Source organism: Bacillus rossius, chromosome 2 (assembly GCF_032445375.1).
Source record: "Bacillus rossius redtenbacheri isolate Brsri chromosome 2, Brsri_v3, whole genome shotgun sequence".
In the NCBI taxonomy this organism is placed as follows: Eukaryota; Metazoa; Arthropoda; class Insecta; order Phasmatodea; family Bacillidae; genus Bacillus; species Bacillus rossius.
Genome location: NC_086331.1, coordinates 114,024,662 through 114,042,856, shown reverse-complemented (window position 1 = coordinate 114,042,856; position 18,195 = coordinate 114,024,662). Strand labels below are relative to the sequence as shown.

The following is an 18,195-nucleotide window of genomic DNA, read 5'->3' as shown; positions in this document are numbered from 1 at the left end:
TAGGTCTACTTTTTATAAAACAAACTTTAACCCCCCCACCCCCCTCCCCTTTTACCCACAAACTTTCGATACATTAGCTTTCTGGATCTACTGCTACTCTCCACCACTTGTTTTCGATATAAAATCGAAACCAAATTTTCTTTGGAGCGGAAAAGTAAAAATGTCTAGTTGTTTTTTTTTTGGGGGGGGGGGGGGGGGGTAGTAAAGTGAAAGAAAAGAGGAGAGACTTCTTAGAAAATTACACGACATTCGGAGCCGGGGAATAAATACATTATATTATGGAGGTCTTAGAAAACGGAAAGAGAAAAGAGGACCCTAGTTAACCTTACGAAGGCGTTGTCTTATTCATAACGTCATAAAAGAAAGATGGTGGGATGGAACGAAGCAAAACAAACGGTAAAACACAATTATTCGAACAACGGAACAAAGAAGATACTAGTTGTTAAGAGTACGCAGGAAACTGAGAAAAATGGTAGAAACAGTTTAGCAACATCTAAGTCGTGGATGAATGTAGGTGTGTTACAGAGTTTTTAAATAATGGATCCTTTGTATATTTAATAAAAATTCTTAAATCTCAGGTGCTACCGCCTTCTGTAGGCTAAAAAAAACCTGGAGATTAAACAGCATAGCTATGACAACGACGTAATGAACTGTGATCGCAGAAATCGCTAACAATGAACTGCAATACTTCTGGGTTGTGAAGAGAACCTTTGATTAGAAAACCAATTAACTCAGCTTTCAATAAATTAAGCTATGCTTTGGCCGAAAAAAAATTGTGAATTAAAATCCGTTCACCTGCTACTGTGAAGAGTGGGACCCACGTTCCAAGAGCATGTTTTACGTGGGCCATATACGCACAAGCAGGTAGAGAGCGCAGTACAAGGAGAAAAGGACGAGAGCAGCTCGCCCGGGCCAAAAGTGTACCGCGAGAGTGAGACAGCCGGCCTGGGGAGAGAGAGACAGGCGCTGGCGGCGGGAGGCATCGCAGCGTGTGGCCTGGAGCTGGAGTCCAGCCAGTAGAGCCGCCCACACAGCGGTCGCTGCGCCGTGCACCTACCTGCACACGAGCTGTCTCCGCTCACGTCAGCACGCGCACACGCACATGTCACACGCCGCGGACATGCCTGCTGGCCTCGCCTCGGGAATACGCGCGCGCCGTCGCCGACCGGGGCGCTGGATCGCTGCGGCCGTCGGAAAACGCGCTGCTCCTGGCGAGCTAGCGAGGATATTGTGACACGGCGTTCCCCTATCCCGGCCTCACTCCTCCCCTCTTCCCCCACCCGCGGCCAGGGCCATTTTTCCCTCCACTTCCCCTACTTTCCCCTCCCGCAGCCAAACACACGCCCCCCTCCTTCTTTAACAGTCGTGGCCCGGCCTGGCCCGAAAGCTCGATGCCTCACTTCCCCGCAACATCCATGTTCCGATACCAGCGCCCAGACGGCCGTGTGCACGGCATTCCCCAGTGGAACACACCCTCACATTCTTCTGACCTCCATACTTACGGGAGTTCATGTGTCCGATCATGATTACTGAATACTTAAATACGTATTTCACACTTAATTTCAATATATGTATCAACCTGCTTGATAAAGAAAAAAAAATACTGATATATATGTAAAACAGGGAGGAGACTGGTGAATCACTCGGGAACAATAGTTGAGGCACGAGTTCATTTAAACAAACAAATTTCAAAACTGATGTGCGCCTACCTGGAATTATTTTTGAATACACCACTGAACATGCGACCTCCCGGAATGCAGTTCCTTCACACAACAACCATGTTCAAGCGTATTCAAAATGGAGGACGATGAGTTTACGTATCTTGGACAAGGTCGTTAGAAACACGAAACAGTACAAACAAGGGTGCTTAGAAAGGAATAGACCAAGAAACTTATATTAGGGAACCATCCCCCTGGACCCGGGTACGAACCCAGTTACCCAGATCCTTCCGATTGGACTGCCGAAAGTATAAAGAACTAAGCATGATGTGCACCGTTGCCTGACCGAGGAATAGGAACAACTTTCCTGCCACACGGTATGCACTGAATGGGTTCGAGTACGACCTGCTGCAAAATGCTAACACGAACTTCAAGTGCAGAAGTTATTAAGACCTAGTTAATCATAAAAGAATTTCTATATTATGATTGGATAAGGCCTCGCTGATGTTTATTTAGTCTATTTAGGATTTTTACTTGAAAGATATACCTATAACAAACCTGCATGCACGCGTACGTACATACATACACGACGTCCAAGCAGCGCGGGTGGACGCGCTACCAGGCTTCAAGGTCGTGGCCCGGGGCTGTGAGAATGGGTGGGGGGGGAGAGGGGAGTTGAGGCACCGCCTACCTGGGCATAAATAAGATGTTCACATCTTCAGAAGAAACCACGTGATTTCTTCAAAACTGCTCAACTTATCCGCGTGGTATCTGTTAACGAAAAACATTTGAGAAGTGCTTCTGTTTCCGTATTTAGTTTTTAAACTTTACTTTTAGGAAAGTAAAAAGATCTAAAATAAAAATGTGCGTGGAGTCCACGCACGATAGACGAGAAACTAATTGAGAGTAGAAAGGATGCGGGTGTGATCTCAAATGAAAAAAAAAAAATGCCTTTTTCTGCATCCTGTATTCTCGCACCAGTTCACTGGCACGTTTTTATTGCCTCTTTAGGTTGGTATTCCGATGTTGCATTTGATAATACTTATTTTTATTATTTTTAGGAGTGATGTTAAATCACTATCTCCAGCTGAATAAAATGAAAGAAATAAAAAAAACTCCAATCGAACCTAAATTACACTTATCTATGAAGTCTATCTCACAAGTCTATAAGTCCTTTTGACATTTCAAATCACAATGCTCACACACTAAAAATAAATTACACTTGTAAAGCTAACTCTCTTAAGTCTATCTTTTTTTTTTTTACATTTTCAATCAACTATTCAACATAAAAAAAGACATTTAAAAAGTTAATTGCACAAATCAATAACTCTTTTCCACACGATAATTTATATTAAATAAAATAAATATGGTAGCGTTAATCGTTAACCATTACGGAAACTGAGGAGTAGCCAAACACAAGCAGCGTTACGAGAATTCCGTAGCATCACTGCTGCGTCATTTCTACCTCTCCACTGCCGTCTACCCTTCCGGCCGTTACAACTAGCATCTAGCATGCTACGTTGCTTACCTAACCCCCTCCTTCTTGATATCTTCCCTTTTGACCACTAGAGCATGCGTTGGAGTGGCGTCGCCGCTGACGCACTCTCCTCCTCCACCGATTCCCCCACCACAGACATAACTATTCCCCTCGTGCGATCGGAATTTTCGTAACGCTCGAAAATTGTAGCCCTCCTCAGCAAAAAAGTTTCAATTCAACAAGTGTGAACTCAAAATAATATTTGACATGAAACTCCCGGTACAGATACTTGAAAGCACTCAATGGCATTACTTTCCATCGTTATTCATTTCTACGCCATCAAATTTTATCGTTGCCGCTCAAATTTCTTAGTTGTCTTATGTACGAAGAGAAAATTGCAAGCCATTTTAGACCCTATCGCTTCGATACCACGCTAGAAACACCAATGAGCGTCGCACTTATCATCCCGCCTCACTAACATAGGTACACCCCTGACTAGGTGAATCATTTAATAGAATGATGAGAATCTAACTTTATATTTTGTGTGAAAAAAAATTATTCCATTAAGATAAAAAAGAAACACTTAAAAGGTTTTTCGTGTCATCGCAAGAGAATTAATTAAATTATAAAAATCATTATGCGAAAAAATATATTTTTCTTCAAGATTTTTAAAATTAAAAATTTAAATAGCTCGAAATCTGACAGTAGTAACATCATAAAACAGAGACGCATTTCGAGGATTGTGTCCATGGCTTGTTAGAATATTAAAATACTTAGTAATCAAACATATTTTTGAAATTGCTTCTTTACAAGTCCAAATGCTGGATTCCTAAAAATACTCAGATTTACTCATAGTAGCTCTGTAACTGTATTCCACAAGTATATTTGTGCCGTATATTTTATTAATTTTTTCCCCGTTTAAAATAATTGCAATCTTTATCAAGGTACCTTGTGTAAACAATGATGCAGCGCGCTCGGCGCACGAGCGATCATGTTGGTTTTAGAACCCACTACAACCTTGAAGATTAGGTCGCCATAAGCCTATGTGCATAACATGGTAGCTGCAACCACCTGCCGCTTTTGCGAAGTCTGCCACTGAGCCCTCGGTGAAGACTCTCCCTCGGGTTCGTTTGCTTAACTGAGATTGCCGAACGTCGTTAGAAGAACAATTTGAGCAAAAATGACCTTACGCAAAAGTCAGAAATGGTCACATTTCGTCCGCAGGTGCTGACCAGCAGAGTTCGGTGCAAGAGGGAGCGCATTTCTGTGACCACGCTGCTGACCAGCAGAGTTCTGTGCAAGAGGGAGCGCATTTCTGTGACCACGCTGCTGACCAGCAGAGTTCGGTGCAAGAGGGAGCGAATTTCTGTGACTACGGTGCTGACCAGCAGAGTTCGGTGCAAGAGGGAGCAAATTTCTGTGACCACGCTGCTGACCAGCAGAGTTCTGTGCAAGAGGGAGCGCATTTCTGTGACCACGGTGCTGACCAGCAGAGTTCGGTGCAAGAGGGAGCAAATTTCTGTGACCACGCTGCTGACCAGCAGAGTTCTGTGCAAGAGGGAGCGCATTTCTGTGACCACGCTGCTGACCAGCAGAGTTCGGTGCAAGAGGGAGCGAATTTCTGTGACTACGGTGCTGACCAGCAGAGTTCGGTGCAAGAGGGAGCAAATTTCTGTGACCACGCTGCTGACCAGCAGAGTTCTGTGCAAGAGGGAGCGCATTTCTGTGACCACGGTGCTGACCAGCAGAGTTCGATGCAAGAGGGAGCGCATTTCTGTGACTACGGTGCTGACCAGCAGAGTTCGGTGCAAGAGGGAGCGCATTTCTGTGACCACGGTGCTGACCAGCAGAGTTCGGTGCAAGAAGGAAGCACATTTCTGTGACCACGGTGCTGACCAGCAGAGTTCTGTGCAAGAGGGAGCGCATTTCTGTGACCACGGTGCTGACCAGCAGAGTTCTGTGCAAGAGGGAGCGCATATCTGTGACCACGGTGCTGACCAGCAGAGTTCTGTGCAAGAGGGAGCGCATATCTGTGACCACGGTGCTGACCAGCAGAGTTCTGTGCAAGAGGGAGCGCATATCTGTGACCACGGTGCTGACCAGCAGAGTTCTGTGCAAGAGGGAGCGCATTTCTGTGACCACGCTGCTGACCAGCAGAGTTCGGTGCAAGAGGGAGCGAATTTCTGTGACTACGGTGCTGACCAGCAGAGTTCGGTGCAAGAGGGAGCAAATTTCTGTGACCACGCTGCTGACCAGCAGAGTTCTGTGCAAGAGGGAGCGCATTTCTGTGACCACGGTGCTGACCAGCAGAGTTCGATGCAAGAGGGAGCGCATTTCTGTGACTACGGTGCTGACCAGCAGAGTTCGGTGCAAGAGGGAGCGCATTTCTGTGACCACGGTGCTGACCAGCAGAGTTCGGTGCAAGAAGGAAGCACATTTCTGTGACCACGGTGCTGACCAGCAGAGTTCTGTGCAAGAGGGAGCGCATTTCTGTGACCACGGTGCTGACCAGCAGAGTTCTGTGCAAGAGGGAGCGCATATCTGTGACCACGGTGCTGACCAGCAGAGTTCTGTGCAAGAGGGAGCGCATATCTGTGACCACGGTGCTGACCAGCAGAGTTCTGTGCAAGAGGGAGCGCATATCTGTGACCACGGTGCTGACCAGCAGAGTTCTGTGCAAGAGGGAGCGCATATCTGTGACCACGGTGCTGACCAGCAGAGTTCGGTGCAAGAGGGAGCAAATTTCTGTGACCACGCTGCTGACCAGCAGAGTTCTGTGCAAGAGGGAGCGCATTTCTGTGACCACGCTGCTGACCAGCAGAGTTCGGTGCAAGAGGGAGCGAATTTCTGTGACTACGGTGCTGACCAGCAGAGTTCGGTGCAAGAGGGAGCAAATTTCTGTGACCACGCTGCTGACCAGCAGAGTTCTGTGCAAGAGGGAGCGCATTTCTGTGACCACGGTGCTGACCAGCAGAGTTCGATGCAAGAGGGAGCGCATTTCTGTGACTACGGTGCTGACCAGCAGAGTTCGGTGCAAGAGGGAGCGCATTTCTGTGACCACGGTGCTGACCAGCAGAGTTCGGTGCAAGAAGGAAGCACATTTCTGTGACCACGGTGCTGACCAGCAGAGTTCTGTGCAAGAGGGAGTGTATTTCTGTGACCACGGTGCTGACCAGCAGAGTTCTGTGCAAGAGGGAGCGCATATCTGTGACCACGGTGCTGACCAGCAGAGTTCGGTGCAAGAGGGAGCAAATTTCTGTGACCACGCTGCTGACCAGCAGAGTTCTGTGCAAGAGGGAGCGCATTTCTGTGACCACGGTGCTGACCAGCAGAGTTCTGTGCAAGAGGGAGCGCATATCTGTGACCACGGTGCTGACCAGCAGAGTTCGGTGCAAGAGGGAGCAAATTTCTGTGACCACGCTGCTGACCAGCAGAGTTCTGTGCAAGAGGGAGCGCATTTCTGTGACTACGGTGCTGACCAGCAGAGTTCGGTGCAAGAGGGAGCGCATTTCTGTGACCACGGTGCTGACCAGCAGAGTTCGGTGCAAGAAGGAAGCACATTTCTGTGACCACGGTGCTGACCAGCAGAGTTCTGTGCAAGAGGGAGCGCATTTCTGTGACCACGGTGCTGACCAGCAGAGTTCTGTGCAAGAGGGAGCGCATTTCTGTGACCACGGTGCTGACCAGCAGAGTTCGGTGCAAGAGGGAGCGCATATCTGTGACCACGCTGCTGACCAGCAGAGTTCTGTGCAAGAGGGAGCACATTTCTGTGACCACGGTGCTGACCAGCAGAGTTCGGTGCAAGAGGGAGCGCATATCTGTGACCACGCTGCTGACCAGCAGAGTTCTGTGCAAGAGGGAGCGCATTTCTGTGACCACGGTGCTGACCAGCAGAGTTCGGTGCAAGAGGGAGCGCATTTCTGTGACCACGGTGCTGACCAGCAGAGTTCGGTGCAAGAGGGAGCGCATATCTGTGACCACGCTGCTGACCAGCAGAGTTCTGTGCAAGAGGGAGCGCATTTCTGTGACCACGGTGCTGACCAGCAGAGTTCTGTGCAAGAGGGAGCGCATATCTGTGACCACGGTGCTGACCAGCAGAGTTCTGTGCAAGAGGGAGCGCATATCTGTGACCACGGTGCTGACCAGCAGAGTTCTGTGCAAGAGGGAGCGCATTTCTGTGACCACGGTGCTGACCAGCAGACTTCGGAACACAGCCAATCTGATGACTAATCTGCACGTGGACGGTGTGTAGGCCGTCATCTCTCCTACTGGGGCCTTGAGACGGCAGCGGGAGACAGAAGCACCCCGATAATACCCGGGCTTGAGTTGGGGCTGGGATCGTCGTGTCGGGAAGCGAGTGCTGTGCCCACTGTGTCTCCGCCGGTCCCACATCTCCAGGGCCATGTGCTCTTTTAATTATGGTTCGTTAACGCCCTGCTACGAGCCGGCAGCCAGCAGCAGGCGTGGGTGGCGCAAAGCGAGATCTCCTAGTCTCGGCCTTCTTCTGGAGCTAGCGCGCTTGTCGCGGGCTCGAACCCACAATCTCGCAGTTGGGACCTCAGCCGTCGTGTGTCTCGTGCAGAGCAGCGCAGCTCTACTTACTTGGGTAGTGCAGGTCCACTTCCTTTGACAAAGCTTCTCTACTTCCTTGGGTATTGCAACTCTACTCCCTTGGGTAGTGCTGGTCGACAGACTTGGGTAGTGCAGGTCTACTCCCTTGGGTAGTACAGGTCTCTTTCCTTGGGTAGTGCATTTCTACTTCCTTGGGTAGTGCAGGTCTACTTGCTTGGGTAGTGCAGGTCTACTTACTTGGGTAGTGCAGGTCCACTTCCTTTGACAAAGCTTCTCTACTTCCTTGGGTATTGCAACTCTACTCCCTTGGGTAGTGCTGGTCGACAGACTTGGGTAGTGCAGGTCTACTCCCTTGGGTAGTACAGGTCTCTTTCCTTGGGTAGTGCATTTATACTTCCTTGGGTAGTGCAGGTCTACTTGCTTGGGTAGTGCAGGTCTACTTACTTGGGTAGTGCAGGTCCACTTCCTTTGACAAAGCTTCTCTACTTCCTTGGGTATTGCAACTCTACTCCCTTGGGTAGTGCTGGTCGACTTCCTTGGGTAGTGCAGGTCTACTCCCTTTGGTAGTGCTGGTCTACTTCCTTGGGTAGTGCAGGTCTACTTGCTTGGACAGAGCATCTATACTTCCTAGGGGCAGCGCAGCTCTACTTCCTTGGGTAGTGCAGCTTTTATGTCGTCTCTACTGCCATTAGTACAGCTCTAATGATGTTTGTAATGCAGCTCTATTGCAGTTAAACGGAAGTGCGCATTGCCTTGTATATATGCAGTGAAGTTAGCGGCGTGTTTAACAATAAATTTTATGGTTTGTAATATAGTAGGCATTAGAAGTGTTAGTAGTAGTTATTGTTATTGTTTGTCCCCAAACTGGTCCAAACCCTTGTTAATACACTCATATTACATCTCTTATATTCTAGCATTTGTGTTTGAATGTGTGTGTAGACTGTGCATACATAATATAAATGCATACGTATACACAAACATGTTTGTCCTACCCGACAGATCTCAATGTCTGATTATAGCGTCTGATGGTTTTTTTTTGCACACGACTGAAACTTAACTAATGAATTAAGGTTCACCTTGTCGTCAACATCGATGTCATTTAAGACGTATAAGTTGTGAAGCGATAAGTTGGCACAGCAGCGGAATGCATTGGCTAGGTAACAGGAGAACTCATAGAGAAAACCCACGCGCGGCAGCAGTCTCGCAGTAGTTGGGAGCAGGTCTGAAGCCAAACTGGAGAGGAAGTTGTGAGACCACTTGTTGTCAGTCTGCCTTGAGGGCGCCATCTGTCCGGGCACACACACGGTGCGCAGAGCTTCAGGAAAAACAACGCGATTTCAAAACTACTTACGATATCCGAGTGAGGTCTTCTTAAGAAAAACATTTAAGAATTCGCTGAAGGCCTAAAAGTACTTTTGATTTCGGATTAAGTTCTTAAACTTTATTTTTTAAAGTGTTAAAATGTCTAAAACGCGTGTTTTCAGAGTAATTTTTTGGAGTAAAGCAACCGGTATAGATTCTTGAAAGCACTTAAGGGCATTGCATTACACCTTTATTTTCATTCCTACGACATATTATGTTACAGTCAAATTTCACAGTTATCCTATGACGACGAGAAGACTACGCGCCAGTTCAGAGCCTTGCGCTTAGAGGCTATACCGCGCTAGAAATACCAGCGAGCGTCGCGCTTATCGTCCCAACTCACTAACACGCATACACCCCGACCAGACGGTCCCCTTAAGTATAGCGTGGAGTAGCCTTACAAATAACGGTTTGCGTCTACCAATTGCACTATACAGGTCCAGGGAATCGATTGTACTTGAATGTGGTAGTAATAATTAGTTTCACTTGTCACAGCTATGTTTGTAAAACTGCGTTGGCAAAAAACTATTGAAATAAGAAATTATAGTAACATAGGTGAAATTATCTTAACCTTTTAATATAAATTATCATAAATGAGTGGGCAGATAATTATTTGTATTATTTTAGTTGAGAAATAAAATGTTGTCATCACAGCCTATAAACTATTTACCATTTAAAGTTTTACACAAAATGTACAGTGAAAAATAACTTTAATAAAATTATGTGTAATCATAACATTTGATAAAACAAAGTTTAAAATTAGTCAATGATAAATTCACATTTCATTCCTCAAAATGCTGGCGGTGAAATGATTGTTCGCCGTCAGGTGGCCAGACGGATGGAGGCGAGGCTCAGGTGAGGTTGAGGTGAGGCTGTGGTGAGGTTGAGGTGAGGTTGAGGTGAGGTTGAGGTGAGGTTGAGGTGAGGTTGAGGCGCCCACTCGGCTACCGCGAGAGCAGGACATGTCCACACCTGTTTCCGTGCTGGTAAAGTAACTTAAGCGAGTAAGTATGCAAGCAATTCCCTCTAATACTTCCAGAATAACAATCGGAGACGTTAATAACTGCAAATTCATTAAAAACTAGCTCCTTGCTCTAGTAAGGAACCTCGAAAAACAGTTGTGTTGAAAATGTAGCTTGAAGGCGGAAAACATTTATCTCGACAGTGACCCGACCCCAAAGCGTGCAGCAAAGATAACAAACCACAATATTTAGCACAAGGCATTCGCTTTTGATAACAGTAAGTGAAGATATATGTAGCACAGCATGACACACGGATAATGTTAACTCAAAGAACTGTTATCGTATGAAACATTCAAAAGTAGAGTATTTTGCACAATATACCTGTAAAGCTACACCTTTAATTTTATTTACAACCAAAAAATGTATAGTTGAATGTTAAGATTTCCGTCACACATTCATTCCAACAGATGAGCAGTTTCACTTACGGACAATGCTGCTGGTCACTAGGCAGTGGTAGTACTGGCGATAGGTGTGGAAGGATACTAGCACCAGATCATCAGCACGACTTGGCATAATTTTCCATTGAAGTGAAGCGACCTTACAGACCGCAATGCTAGCGCGAGCAACAACGTGACGCGACTCGAACCTCGACATGTTGGCAACTTCGCCCTCTGCGAACTCGCTCGAACGTCGCAGTGGTCTGCATTCCGCGACTATCGTGCAAACCAGTTCAGAAACTAAAAAAATCCCATTCGCAATTCTTTCGCAGCCTGCCATCTTGGGCAGAACGGACCGCGCACAAGCATATCTGCGTCTGCTTCAGGCTGTGCTGTTGTTTCAGTTTGAGGTTATGTAATTTATTTGACATTCAGATAGAAATTTAGTTTTTCTGTTGGAAAAGGTAGAATGAAAATGGAAATAAAAAAACAATTTCTTGAATTAATATTAAGGAAATGTTACCGCATAATATATTTTATTAATGTCCCTAAACATGTAACGGCAGTTATTAACATTTAGGTTGCTATAAAAATTTACCATACATGTGGTATTTTTCTGTGTAATTTACTTTTTATTAATCAAATTTAGGAATCATAGAAAATATCTTCACTCAATATTAATGTAACTAAATTCCGTTTAGTGTTTAAGAAATCTTCCAAATAAACTTTTTCTGTACTTAGGCCTATAACAATACCAATTAAAAAAAAAAAGTATAGCACATTTATGCAACGAAATAATTCAAGTTGTCGGTGCTTATCCAAAGGACTCCACCTGCCAGAAGGTTAGTTTAAAAGCGAGTCTCTGCGGTAAAGGCGATGTTCAATGCTGCACCTGATGCAGTAACGCCTCTACGCGCAAGATTGAACTGACACGCAGCCTTCCCGTCACTACGTGAGCTAGGCTTTCATGCTGCTTGAAAATGCCTGAAATAAGTTTTCTTTTAGTACCGAAACATAAATAATATCATTACATTGAACTGTATTTGCAAAAACCTTTATTTCAAACAAGCTCCATTATTGCTTGCGCAACAGGCAGAGTGATATCTTCAATCACATTCAGCGTATTCCTATAACAAACATTTTGATTCTAATACTATTCTTTAACTATATATATACATATATATATATGTGTGTGTGTATGTATGTGTGTGTAGGTGTGTGTGTGAATGTATAATATGAAATTTGACTTTTAAGAAAAAAACTGATATATTTTTAATAAGTGCTTCGAGGAAACAACATCTAAACACAAAATAAAAATTAATTTTAAAAAAATGTATTAACTAAATTACTTTTATTCGTATCATATATTTTAAAATTATTAGCCAAAATATCATAAAAAAATTATAAATTCTAGAACTTATAATGCTTGTGTCATTTATTTGAAAATGTCTACAAGTTTAGCTAGCTTATGGATTTTGTTTCTATTAAAGTTTTACGCTAATTTTACACTACATTATACATTTCTTTATTAGATGGTTTACGCAGTTTAAATTCCCGTCATAAATATCAACATTAACTCTATCAAAAAATAGGTTATATGTTTATGATCCATTAAATATTCACACTGCTGAAAATGTTAATAGTTTCCATAGCCTTTGAAACTGTATCAGAATAGACTTAACTCAGTCCCCACTTCGCTTATGGGTACACTCATCGTCCCGCATTCCTGATGATTAGTCGTGCACCCTGTAATATGCACACAGCAATTCCAAATTAGACTAACCAGAAATACGCGCATACTTAAGTTTTCGTATGATAACGCGAAATTTTTCCGCAGTGGCAAGTTTTCTACATAGTTAATAGCCACGTTATGTCTCTGTTGAGATAACTGAGATAAGGGCACATTTCTTATATGTATAATGTCTGTAAAACTGTCAAAAAGATTGCCTCTAAGTTGATATCACAGTCAGTAATCGTTTACTAAATAAGTTTACAGTGTGAGACAGTACCAGTTAAATCTGGATCCATCCGTGCGCAACAGTCTCCGAGCGACCTTCTGAATCCGAGACGCGCGCATCACGCGGTCTGTCTGCTCGCCGTGAGATACAGCCTCTTAAAGAGACGGTTTGGGTGCACTTAGCACACTATCGCCAAGTGCTGCCAGCCTGAGTGCTGTCGCCCACCTGCGTCCAGCGTCCTACTGCAGTGAACCAGGCGTTCTGGCCGCGAGAACCCCTTCGGCTCGGAGAGTCCCGTCCTCAATAACTAGGGACTGGAAAAATTCGCGGTTTGAATGACCTCTAGGATGGACTCCACGATCCTCTATGCACGCGGGAATATTACACCAGCTCATTGGCTACTGGCTCGTGACACCTGCTAACTGGGATGCTTGTGATTCGATGCTTCTTACGTTGAGGGTCATTCATTGGCTCACAGTCCTTCAGGCAAACTGTGTTCCAATCACTGAAGCGGCAATAAGTTACACGCACTTGGATTCTAGCCTATCGCGAAATGAACCCGCGAATTTTTCCTATCTCTATAAATAACTATGAATCAAAGGTAGGCGATGGTTAGGTACATGCCGTGAATCAGTTGCCCTCCATTTATATATATATATATATATATATATATATATATAAAGTCACATCTATTCACAGAACCTAATTTAAGTATTCATCTATTACTTTCATTTTAGTCAACAACACTCAAAAATATTTTTGACGCGTTACCCCTGTTATGCGCATATTTGCTGTGCAATAAATCAAATACTGTCCGTGTAGATGAATATTACCGTCACCTGCTCTAGAAGTACTGCAGCTGGTTGCATTTGCTTGAAATGCGTGTCTTACCAGGCAATGGCTGGGTAGACCAAAAGCCTTGGCTTGTTCATGGGGACAGGTAAAAAAAAAAAAAAAAACAATTTACTCGCCAGACTGCAACAACGTTTTCCCCGTAAGAGGTGTCTTCCTCGTGATTGGCGGCCGCCTGCAAATAAGGACGAGTTTGCTTTCGCACACAATAGTTGTGATTCGTGTGCCGAAAGTAGACGAGAAACCTGAAAGAAACTCAAACCAATCACGAATCACAGATGCTAGTGTTTTAGGATATAACTAGTCTCGAAATCTTTTCGCAAAAAAAGAAGTTGCTAGTTTTCTTTCCTTCCTAAAATAAACTCACGACAAAAACAGCGTTTCTGCGGCAAGGCAGCGAACTCGGTCGTGCCGCGAGCCACTATGGGGCTTTATTGCTCCGCTGATCCTGTGGTTTCGGAGCAGGTCCACGCTCGTGGCGTGTGTCCGTGACGTCACGAGCCACGGGCCGGCAGATAAGCAGCTATCGCTCGGCCGCTACACTGCGCCCGTGGTCCTCGTGTCCACCCCACAGCGGCGTCGCGCTAAACACGGCGACAAGCAGTGTGTTGTACCTGAATCACGTCCGCGTCCGCGTAGCCCCACCACTTGACATAGGATCGACCATTTGTTTTTTGATCATCTTCGCCACCAAGTACGTATGTCGTAGGCTGAATCTCTTCGGCATAGAAGCCGCCACGAATAAGCTTCGAGGTAGTAGGTCCTAGGCTCCGATTCACGAACATTTGTCACACGGAAAAGTTCGGGACTCCAATTCGCATTGAAACCTTTCTCGAAGACGCCTTTCTGCTTGGAGATTTACACAATGTCATCGACGTTGGCTTTACGCTTTCGTGGATCTTTCTTCTTTGCGTTGGAAAACACTGTTCGAAGCAAGTGATCGTCCTTTACGTCTGTAGGCTTCATTTTCCTGGTAGTATGCACTGTGCAATTATCGCCTCGGAACAAATGATCAACTCAAGTTACATCCGTTGACGGCATACTTTCCTGAAAACTGTCACGGCTGTTGGGACTGGATCACAAGCAAGCGCTGACTTTTAATTGATGATGGTTGTGTAGTGATGGAAGTGGCAGGCACTATCACAGTAATGAAACTATATGTAAAACAATACAACATACTGCTCAGTGCCCAATAAAAATGATCAGTGGCACGCCTCTTCAACCCCCACCCCTTGCTCGTGCAACACGTAGTTGGCAAAGACAACAGTACATGTTGCCAACTTCCAGGCGCCCAAGAGTGTGCGTGTGCTGTTGTGTCCGGCCAAGTCGCAGGACAACATTGGTGCTGACTGCGACATGGGAATAAGGTGTTTCCATTCATTAACAGACAACCATTTTGAGAGAAAAAAACACATATTGCAAAAATTACATCATATATATATATAAACATGTAACATATAGTTAAAGCTCACCATTTCTAAGTTTAAGGCGATAACTCGTAGAGCGAGACAGTAAGTGGAACGCTGGAGTGGGGCGCTCGATGAGGGAGAGGGAAGGGAAACAACGAATAAAGTAAAGAGTCAGAAAACTGTTGGAATTTTTGCCGATTTTTCGTTGCAATGGTTACTACAATTATGAAATATAATGTGAACCTCCATTGTTTATTTTTCTTTTTAGTATTATTCATTCACGTTAATAACTGAAAATTTTTTTTTAACTTTCAAGTGACTTAGTTTCACTACAAACGTCCGTGCCAGCCACGCACCCATTTTATTTTTAATTTATTTCTATTACAACATATCTCAAACATATTTATTAGGGGAGTACACCGCCCTTAGGAATAAATTTAGGTAGATAGAGGTTTACATGTTTATGTATCGCCTGCCAAAGATTGTGATTTAATTCATTATTGTCCCTACACGTGCAAAAAACACATCCACTACATCTATCGGCTGCTAGAAGCATGGTTCCGGGTGAAGTCATTTTGGCCTCGGATCTCCACGCAGCGGTGTGTGCACGGATGCATAGCTAGTTGCATACCCCCAGGCGGCACTCGTTGCCAACCTGCATCACTTTTACTCTCAAAACAAAACAACCATTTCTGACGTTGTAAACAGATGAAGGTTATGTCGGGAAGCCTTCTTTTCAAAGACGAGAGAGCGAAACGCCCGATCGTGCATCTTAGGTTTTTTTTTGTTCATTGTAAATAAATATGGCGGTGTTGATAAAATGAAAGACCATAAACAAGGCAACGGTATTTATTACGTTGCCATATTTTCCGTTTGTCGTGTGTCCGTGAATGTTTATTTTGGACAACTCATGATAACTAATGGTCAATTAGGCTAGGTTAGCTACATTATAAATACTTTTAAACATTGTGGACGGTTGATTTGGTTAGGATAGCTACATTAAAGATACTGTGAAATCATGTAAACTGTTTCCTAGCGCTGGATAGCTACATACGTTTTTAAAACTTCCACAACACAAAACAGATTTTTATAAGCATATATACGACATCTGAAATTATTATTTCCAAGCTGGCCTCGTGGCCGTGTGGTTAGCATGGCTGACTACTTGTAAAAAAGCGCTCCCTAAGTTATTTGCTAAGCAACCATAAAATATTTTTTCAGTATTTTAAATGTAGCTAAACTTATCTAATATAAAAAACCATCCACAATGTTTTAAAGTATTTATAATGTAGCTAACCTATCCTAATCGACCGCAAAATTTAATGCCACGCCGGTTTATACAATGAGATAGAACGGCGTTTGACGAATGAGTAAGCTACATCCCAAATAAATACACCTGTTGTGGTACGGAAAAAAAAGCGAGCATGAACTTCGGGGAACTTCGGGTGTGGCTCTCTCGCCTGTGAAATGAAGGCTTCCCGGTTATGTCAGTGGAAAACTATGGCAAGAGACGTGTCGGTGGACAGCAATGCTGACACTGCTGGTGTGCGGGTTCTCACTACAATATCCCCTCCTCCCCTACTCGGACATTTGACCTGACAAGCATGGCTTCCGCCCCCTTTCCCCTCCCAGCTAAGATCACAATTCTAGAATGTTTTAAAACAATTCTAAAGGCTCGGCCTCACGCCCCGAGAAAGTAAATTTATTTTTTTTATTTACTATTAACTAAAATATTTTACTGTAAATTTTTCGTTGGGTGTCAAATTTTCTCATCAGATGGTAACTAAATGTTATCCTCCATCTGTTACAGCAAGCGATCACGATTATGAACACAGGCGTGACTTTTTTACAGCTACTAGATAATGATTTTGAATAAATTTGAGATGAAACACAGTAAGTACGCAAGACGCTATCGGGGAAAATTTGCAGGAAAAGAAACTGAAATAACAAAACTGGCGTGTAAGACCGAACGTTAACTTCAGTTTGGATACAAATCAAATCAAAACTTTTCAACCTCTGTGCAATTTATTAAGGTGTCTGCTATGTGCGATGGCCTATTGGTGTGTTTGTAGGGGAAGTATGGGTATCTTATGAACGTATTCTAAAGCCACCCGTGCCTGGAGTGGGACTCGAACACACGACCTCAAAATGTGAGGTCAGTTCCTGTGAACATTACAACAATAATAACGTCAAAGGTTCGAGTTCATGAGGGCGAGATTGGTTCTTGGATTTACAAATATTTTGCTACAGCTACCTATGCAATTTTTGTATTAAGTATTAAATATTCTGACTCGGCGTGACATAGGGCATAGCTTTGGGCTCTTGTCGAATTCTATATTCGTGCATTTTGGTAAATATTTTGAACGTTGTAGTCGCCCGCATGAAATTATCTGTTAATTCCTCCCGAATGATTGAAAATATCATATTGTAAAGACACTTGGGATTGTATAAGGTATGCCTTTCATGCCAAAAAAATTGTAATAAAAAGTTCAACAAATGAAACGTATAAAGAAGATGGCCGCTTGATTCATGCTGCGCCAACATGCCGTCAGGTTGAGAGATGAAAAGACTTGGACGCGCCGCGAAAGGCGACGGTAAACCACCGCAGAACTGTTCGGTCTAGCCAGGTCAAGTTGGCTTGGAGCGCCGCTTAGAGGCTTTACGGGCGAGGATTTCGAGAAACATATTTTTGTAACGCACATGCAAAACCTCGTGCGTCGAAATTGGAACGTTTTAAACTCATTAGGCCCACGAGAAAGTATGTATTACGTTTTAGTGGATAATCCTACAACAAATACGTACCAGTCAGTCATGTTTTCAGTTTTTGATGCAGAAAATTTTCGTTTTTTTTTTGTACTGGATAGTAAAAAAAAAAATTACACACAAGGCTTGCGCCTTCAACGACAAAATTTCAGTTCAGATTCGATTTCATGTACAGTTCAGTCTAACAAATAAGATAAACCCGCAATCATTCCAACGGAAACATTTACAAACCCATGTTCTTTGACATTTCGGCCTCCTATACATGCAATGCATACATATTCACAATTTTGACGCGAATTTTAAATACATCATGAAAATTTTCAAATAAAAGTATAAATTTCTGAACAACTTATATAAATATACATTATGTATCTAAAATAAAATTCCAAAATTGTAAGTACTTATGCAGTACATGTAGCTAGAGGAGACAGAAATTCCACATGGGTCTGGAAATGGTTCTCTTTATTACTAAGAGTCTTTACCGTGGACAAGGTGATATACTGAATACCCGTTATGTAGAATAAACTTATCGAAAATCGCCTGTACTGTACGCAACACACCACATAGCCTATGTATGGTTAGTTGTATATCTGGCCGATATGGCATTCCAAGTAACAGAGATCCAGCGAATCTCCTCGTACACAGCAACTACTCTATTGATAAATAGAAGCATTTCTGTAACTACGATTATTGACATTTCTGTTTCTTCTACGCATCCTGTAAATGTTTTGGCGTTTATTTTAGA

The 18,195-nt window shown here is 43.9% G+C and overlaps 1 protein-coding gene and 1 long non-coding RNA gene across 2 annotated transcripts in view; one reads left to right on the top strand and one right to left on the bottom strand.

The window, feature by feature from the left end:
- The window catches only part of LOC134529638 (uncharacterized), a 139,005-nt gene extending 137,772 nt beyond the window's left edge, over window positions 1-1,233 (bottom strand). The window contains exon 1 of the mRNA XM_063363943.1: window positions 1,058-1,233. The gene's annotated coding sequence lies outside the window, so the exon portion shown is untranslated. The remainder of the gene's footprint in view (window positions 1-1,057) is intronic.
- The window catches only part of LOC134529639 (uncharacterized), a 201,350-nt gene that overhangs the window by 49,590 nt on the left and 133,565 nt on the right, over window positions 1-18,195 (top strand). The gene's annotated exons all lie outside the window — the stretch shown is intronic.